This window comes from Pempheris klunzingeri, chromosome 3, assembly GCF_042242105.1.
Source record: "Pempheris klunzingeri isolate RE-2024b chromosome 3, fPemKlu1.hap1, whole genome shotgun sequence".
Taxonomy (NCBI): Eukaryota; Metazoa; Chordata; class Actinopteri; order Acropomatiformes; family Pempheridae; genus Pempheris; species Pempheris klunzingeri.
Window position 1 is genome coordinate 25,145,343 of NC_092014.1, and position 7,552 is coordinate 25,152,894.

Here is a 7,552-nt window from a genome sequence, read left to right on the forward strand (position 1 = left end):
GCAATACATGTCTCTCCATTTCAACTCTCTCTCTATTAGTGAAATACAATTTCAAGTATCTTGCAATTGTTGCTGTCAGTGTCTCATTATATCCAGCAGGTGGCACCAGAGACGCTCCTAATATCACACGTACTGTTCTACAGCTTAATGAACATGGGATTTTTCCAGAAACGCACACGTAAAAAGCAGTTCACTTATGGCAACCACTTTACCTTCATCAGGATCCTTCAGTGGCTGCCCCCTCTCAGCTGCTAACTTGGTCACCTTCTCCTCTAAGACATGGAAGGAAAACTCTGGACGGTTCCCATCAGTGACCACGCCGCTCTCCTTAGTAAGGCAGCTGTTTGGCTCATCTCGCTGCCACCTGCTACACTCATCTGTCGATTTGTTGAGAATGTGGTCTGGAGTTTTACCAACAGTGACATGAGACTCTTTAAGTCCTTCATCTGTGTTACCACAGGCCTTCCCTTTACTGCCGACATCTTGTGCAGTTTCACCTGTTTCCTTGTCTTGCCTTTCATTTGCTTTCCTTGTTTTGGAGCGTTGGCATGTGATGAGCTTTTGCAGCTCCTTCAGAGTGACCATCCGTGGTTGTTTGGGTGTCCCAGGGTTTCTCCCTGCTGGGATGATGTCATTGTTATTGCCGGTGCTCTCATCGCTGATGGTCTTCTTCAGTGGAATTACCTCCACTAGACTTCTGGTCTTCCTCCGTTTTTTACAGCTTCTCTTTATTCGGTCACTCTCTTCCATCTTTGGCAAACTGTTATCAATGAGAGGCTCACTCTCTACGTTGTGGCTCTTTTTTCCAGCTACGGCAGGACAGCTCTCTGAAGAGATCTCTTCAACCTTCTTTTTCGGCGGCCTTCCACGTTTCCTCCTGGGGGGCGAGACTCCCCGAATATTCACAATATTGGCTCTAAGGGCCATGGGGTTTACACCTGAGGACCATTCTAGGTGTGCGTTACTTGCCGTCTCTAGAGTTTTTTTCAAAAAGCCCCTGGTTCTTATCCGAGTCTGGTTAGTTCCCAGATCCCTCGGCCCTCCGTCTTTCTCTCTTAGACTTTCTGCGATGGTTGACAGTTCGTTTGGTTTCTCTACAAATTTGTTTAGTATGTTTGAAGAACTGGTGGCCATTTCCCTTTCTCTCGCCAGCATATTGTTGCTTGACAAACTGACTGAACACGCATTCAGACTGATCTGAGCTTTTGTTCCATCACTGACTTTCACATCTCGGTATGCTGAAAGAGAACTGGCAGCACCTGGTGGATAAACCGAGTGCTCCTTCTTCTTCCTTTGAGGCACTGCAGCGTCACCTTGTTTACATCCTAAATGTTCCTTCTTTTCCCGGGGGTCAGATGTCATGACTGCTGTGTTTCCATGACCAGGAGGTACTGTCCTCTCCCTCACAGTATGTGACTCTGTCCAGGTTACCCTGTTTTGTGAATTCAGTTCCATAGGTTTCTGCTGTTGCTTTGAACGGCAGCAGCTGTTTGTATCCAGCGGTAAAGACACACTTCCATCAGCTCTGTGAGCGATGGCCCTGAGAGGAAACTGTAGTGATCCAGGCTCTTCTGTGAGCCAGGGTCGCCCATGTAAAGATGGCTGCGGCTGAGCCGTGGCGCTCTGGTTTGTCGTGGAGTTGTCGACGAACGGCTGATGTTCTGCTGCTGGTGCAAACTGCTCCAATGGAGAGAGGCATCGGGGAAGCCTCAACTCATCCATGCAAGGTAAAAAAAAAGAGAGCGAGGACGGTACCTCATTTCCATTTGTTAGGATGTTCTGATCATCCTGTGAAGGTGGTCCCTGGCATACCGGATGATGGAGTGTCTGCCCACTAGAGCAGAAAGCTGCGGATGTGACTGATCCTGTTGTGGGTGCTTCAGGATATGTACCTTTTTGATCTTTGGACGATGGCATGTCCTTTTGGCTGCTTCTATATTTTTGCCCCATGGGTGAGAGAGATGAATGACAGTGAAGGGAGGACTGCTGCTGTTGGATCAGCACCGCATTCGGGGATACAGATGGAAGAACTGAGCAGCTGGACGGGGTTCCAGCAGTAAAACAACAATGGACACCTGCACAGGTGGGAAGACTGTCATTAATTCATGTTGGTAGAAAGGGGGTTTAGGATAGTGGAGAAATAACGGGAGCTTAGACAGTGGGCTGGTGCTGGGGGTGTTATAAAAAGGACTGGGAGGACTTTCAAAGAAACAAGAAACAGCAAAACTTTGAATACTACTGCTCAATATTAATCAAACAAAACCTTTTAATTAGAGTTGAAACAATTAGTTAACTGAATGATCAACAACTCAAGTCATTTTTCAACATTACCTTATTCCAGCCTTTCAGTTCTGCCTCTCTTTACATACTGTGATAGTAAATTGGCAATATTTAAGTTGTGGACATAGATTGGACATAAGAAGTGGACACAGCCACCATGACGTCATCGGTCAGTCTGGCTTTATGGGCATCGCCATCTGGGTTACTTGGCCGTCACCATCTTGTTTTTTTGAGCCAGAAGTGACGCTCATTCCAGGATTGGTTAGTCACAATGTAGTCCTGTTTTACTCTGAATGGGACCACAATTCACTAAATGAACATCGTGCTGTATTGAAGACTGAAACTAGCGATGACGACACAAAACTCATTAGGAAAGTGTTTACTGAGGTGATAAATCAAGTGAGAACTAGAGTCATTTTCTCATAAACTTCCATACATTCAGACATCTTTTTGCACCCAGCAGCCCTGCTGGCCATTACAAAGGATGTACATTTAAGGCACTTTCACACTGGCTTCACTTTTCAGGCCCTCAAGCTACATTTCACTTCTTTTATACAGTGTAAGGTTTTGGACCATTTCAAATGCTGGACTACAAACAAGAGGATGGCTGATTTTGTATAGGCCCAATGCAATATCTTATAGACATACTGGTGTAATCAAATTCAAAATAAAACACAGATTGAGAAAACTTGAAATCATCAACTTCCATGATTCAAAACCCACCACATGTAGTTACATTAGCCTGTACATGCAAAGAGTCACAACATGGCCGTTGTTTCTTTTTAGTTTTCCCAACTAGCAAATCTCTAGTCTTTGGATTAAAAATGGCGACTTGATTCATAAGCAAGAACCCAACTGCCACTGCTTGTAAAACAGTCTAGACAACCTGCTAGGGGCAAACGGTCAGTAAACAAAGACATCTAGATACCTGTATCTGTTGTCGTGTCACCAATTTGTGTCTCAAAATCCTGGTAATAGACCCCCCCTGCTGCACTGACGGTGGCATGCATCCGGCTCGGGGCCTGGCTGTCTGCTGTAACGGGGACTTGGCAGGAGGCCGGCGCGTCGTCATGGCTCAGTTGAAGGTGGTGAGACCTCTTGCAGTCCTTCTGCAAATTTGGCAGGATGTTCAGGCCCATCATGATGTCTTCCAGCAGCTTCTCTATTTGCTCATCTGACTCCTCTACAGGAGCTGGAGGCTGGGGGAGCAGGACTGACTCCAGGCTACTGTTTGTGTTTGGAGTGAAGCAGTCACTCAAGGGAAGCTGGGCGCCGTAGGTGGTGTTGGACTGAAGTGGTGCTTCAGGGGAGTTGGTGGTAGCAGGCTGAAGAAGGTTGGACCCATCCTTCAGAAAGATGAGGAGGTTTTATCAAGATTTTTTGAAACATCTATTGATTTCTTTATTTAAAAACTAAAACTTTCCTTACAATTACCGGCTGTGGGGCTGCTGATGATGGAGAGCCTGGGAGCAGATAGTGAAACACACCTGCCTCAGGCAGCAGCTAAGGTAGGCTTTTACCACATGTTTGCAACATACTGCCTTTCACTTTTCCCAGCAGACAGTGAGCCTAAACACTCTCCACAGCACCACATCCTCTACTCTGCCCAAGAATGTGCATCAGCCCCGCCAAGGCTTCCTCAGAGTAACACCCAGCACTGTTGGATCACCATGTGTGGTGCAAATAAGCTCTCCAATGGCTTTATTCTTTCTCTTAACACGTCCCCTCTGCAATGTCACTTCTTTCACATACAAAAAGACATTTAATATAGTTTCCTGTACGTATATTGCTATCATACAGTACAGGCCAAAAGTTTGGACACACCTTCTCATTCAATGCGTTTTCTTTATTTTCATGACTATTTACATTGTAGATTCTCACTGAAGGCATCAAAACTATGAATGAACACATGTGGAATTATGTACTTAACAAAAAAGTGTGAAATAACTGAAAACATGTCTTATATTCTAGTTTCTTCAAAGTAGCCACCCTTTGCTCTGATTACTGCTTTGCACACTCTTGGCATTCTCTTGATGAGCTTCAAGAGGTAGTCACCTGAAATGGTTTTCCAACAGTCTTGAAGGAGTTCCCAGAGATGCTTAGCACTTGTTGGCCCTTTTGGCAGGTCATCTGGCGCAGCACTCCATCACTCTCCTTCTTGGTCAAATAGCCCTTACACAGCCTGGAGGTGTGTTTGGGGTCATTGTCCTGTTGAAAAATAAATGATGGTCCAACTAAGCGCAAACCAGATGGGATGGCATGTCGCTGCAGGATGCTGTGGTAGCCATGCTGGTGCAGTATGCCTTCAATTTTGAATAAATAAATGTTTCTTGGCCCAAACAAATCTCTTCTGCTTGTTGCCTCTCCTTAGCACTGGTTTCCTAGCAGCTATTTGACCATGAAGGAAGGCCTGATTCGTGAAGTCTCTTCTTAACAGTTGTTCTAGAGATGTGTCTGCTGCTAGAGCTCTGTGTGGCATTCATCTGGTTCATTCATCTGCTGTTAACTTGCGATTTCTGAGGCTGGTGACTCGGATGAACTTATCCTCAGCAGCAGAGGTGACTCTTGGTCTTCCTTTCCTGGGGCGGTCCTCATGTTTCGTTCAGTTTTGTTGTAGCGCTTGATGGTTTTTGCGACTGCACTTGGGGACACATTCAAAGTTTTTGCAATTTTCCGGACTGACTAACCTTCATTTCTTAAAGTAATGATGGCCACTCGCTTCTCTTTACTTAGCTGATTGGTTCTTGCCATAATATGAATTCTAACAATTGTCCAATAGGGCTGTCGGCTGTGTATCAACCTGACTTCTGCACAACACAACTGATGGTCCCAACCCCTTTAATAAGGCAAGAAATTCCACTAAGTAACCCTGACAAGGCACACCTGTGAAGTGAAAACCATTTCAGGTGACTACCTCTTGAAGCTCATCAAGAGAATGCCAAGAGTGTGCAAAGCAGTAATCAGAGCAAAGGGTGGCTACTTTGAAGAAACTAGAATATAAGACATGTTTTCAGTTATTTCACACTTAAGTACATAATTCCACGTGTTCATTCATAGTTTTGATGCCTTCAGTGAGAATCTACAATGTAAATAGTCATGAAAATAAAGAAAACGCACTGAATGAGAAGGTGTGTCCAAACTTTTGGCCTGTACTGTATGCTTTCAGGCTTCCCAGCCAGGTTTAATATCAAAAGCAGTGGCTTCTTTTCTATTCTACCTGTTCCAGGCAGGTAAGAGCTGATAGCGTGTCGTCATGCCCGCTCACAACCTCCCACGCATCTCCTTTGGTCCTCCTCCTCAGCTTCACCTACAGAGGAAGAAAACATGGCCATGATGAGAACACACAGATGTAAAGAAACAGAGGACTCACTACACATTTGTTATGACAATCTGAAGATGACTCCATGCAAAAGAAATTAATTCCCGGTTATTTTCTACATGAATAAATTAACTACCTCTTCTTACCTTGATAGAGATCTGTGTGGTTTCCATCATCTGCTGCATCTGTTTCATCTTAGCCAGGCTCTTCGCCCCTACATTAGCATGTGCCTGCTTCTTTTCTGCACAGTTTCCTAGCATCTCATTTCTTTTGGGGTGGCTTGGCTGTTCAGTATCTTCTCTACTGTCAGCCATCTTATCATATGTTTTTCTCTCAGATGGCTGCTGGCAGGTGCCATCTTCCTGGGGTGACAGGGAGGTTGATTCATCACTAACGAAAATCACACTGCTGGACAAAAGTGAAGCTGACATGGGGTTTGTTACGCTGAGAGAGGATTGGTCTAATGTAGATCCATCACTGCTTGGTGGGATTGGTGGGAAAGAAGTGGAACAAGCTTGTTTATCAAATGTGATATTTTGTGGTTGCAGTAAGATAGAAAAATCCAGACTTTGAGCTACAAAGGATGCAGGCTCTTGGTTTGAAGGTTTCACTTGGTCAGAGTGAGTAACAGAACTGCCTGCAGTCTTTTCAGCAGCTTTAACTGTCTGTGTGCCTGTGGAAACTAAACTTCTCTTCTCAGCTGGAGAACCTGGAATGTCTTGCATTACCCTGCTTTCATTCCTCTCTCTGGAATTCCCAGAGCTCTTTTTCTGGGGGGTTCCCTCCTTCATTCTCCCATCTTTCTGGCCTTCAACAAGGTCTGTGATCCCAAACTGGCGGGCTGCAGACAGCACGTCATTCTGCTCTACGCCTCCTTTTACCTCCAGTTCCCCCGAGTACAGAAGACCAACAAGTTTCAGCAGAGTTTGGGCCCCTACGGCCTGGAGCTGCAGCTGGCGCTTCTGGCCAGATGGAGGAGATGGGGAGGTGGATAACTTCTGAGACAGGTAGGGACTGAGAGCTGCCAGAATGCAACTATGGGTCGGGACTGAAATACCTTTACAAACAGTAGAAGACAGATTTTTTTTCCAATTTTCCTTCCATTTAAAACTTTTGTATCAATCAGGCAATCGGCATCACATCTCACCCTCGGTTTGCAGCAGGGTGTCACAGAACTGGGCGTTGTTTTGTTGTCTCTGCAGCTCTCCAAGCAGCTGTATCCCATAACCTGGCCAGTGATACCTCTGCATGTCCACCTGGACACTGGGAGCAAGAAGGACCAGGACATGTGGTCTTTTTTAATCACTCACACACACACACACAGAGTATTCCCACCTGCTCACTGTTCAGCAGCCATATTAATGCTGGAGTGTGTTTCACCTTCTTTATTTCTCCACTGTGTGTTGGCTAAAGCTGTGCTAGCTCTTTGCTTCAGTATGCTGCAGCAGTTCCCTTAAAACACAGAAGAAAACACGTGTTGTGCCTTGTTCGTTAGCATTAGCCTGGCTTAGCTTGTCCATGTGTGAGCCTTTGTTTTGGCACCATTCATGTGCCGTGTTCCCGCCTCCGGGCGACCTTCTGCTCCTCTTAGCCGCTCCACTTTTCAATTATTACATTATACTACATTATTAGCAGAGCCATGTAAAATGTCCACCTTCTACATTTAGGGACCTTAAAGTGGTGCATTAGAATTAACCTTTAACGCCATTTGAAGTGGATTCGCTAACGACGTTAGCCAACTAGAGTCACCGGAGCTGAAGTGTTCACTGTGACAACACTTACCAGCAGGAGTCTGGAGCAGGAATCCTTCAGAATACTTCCAAACAGTGACACTAGCGTTGACCTGTGGATCTAGAGACCATCAGCATGTTGACACCTTCCCTCACCTCCACCTGACACAGCCGGGCTCGGGCCGACAGCGCCCCCCGGTGGACGCCCAGTGAACACAGGAAG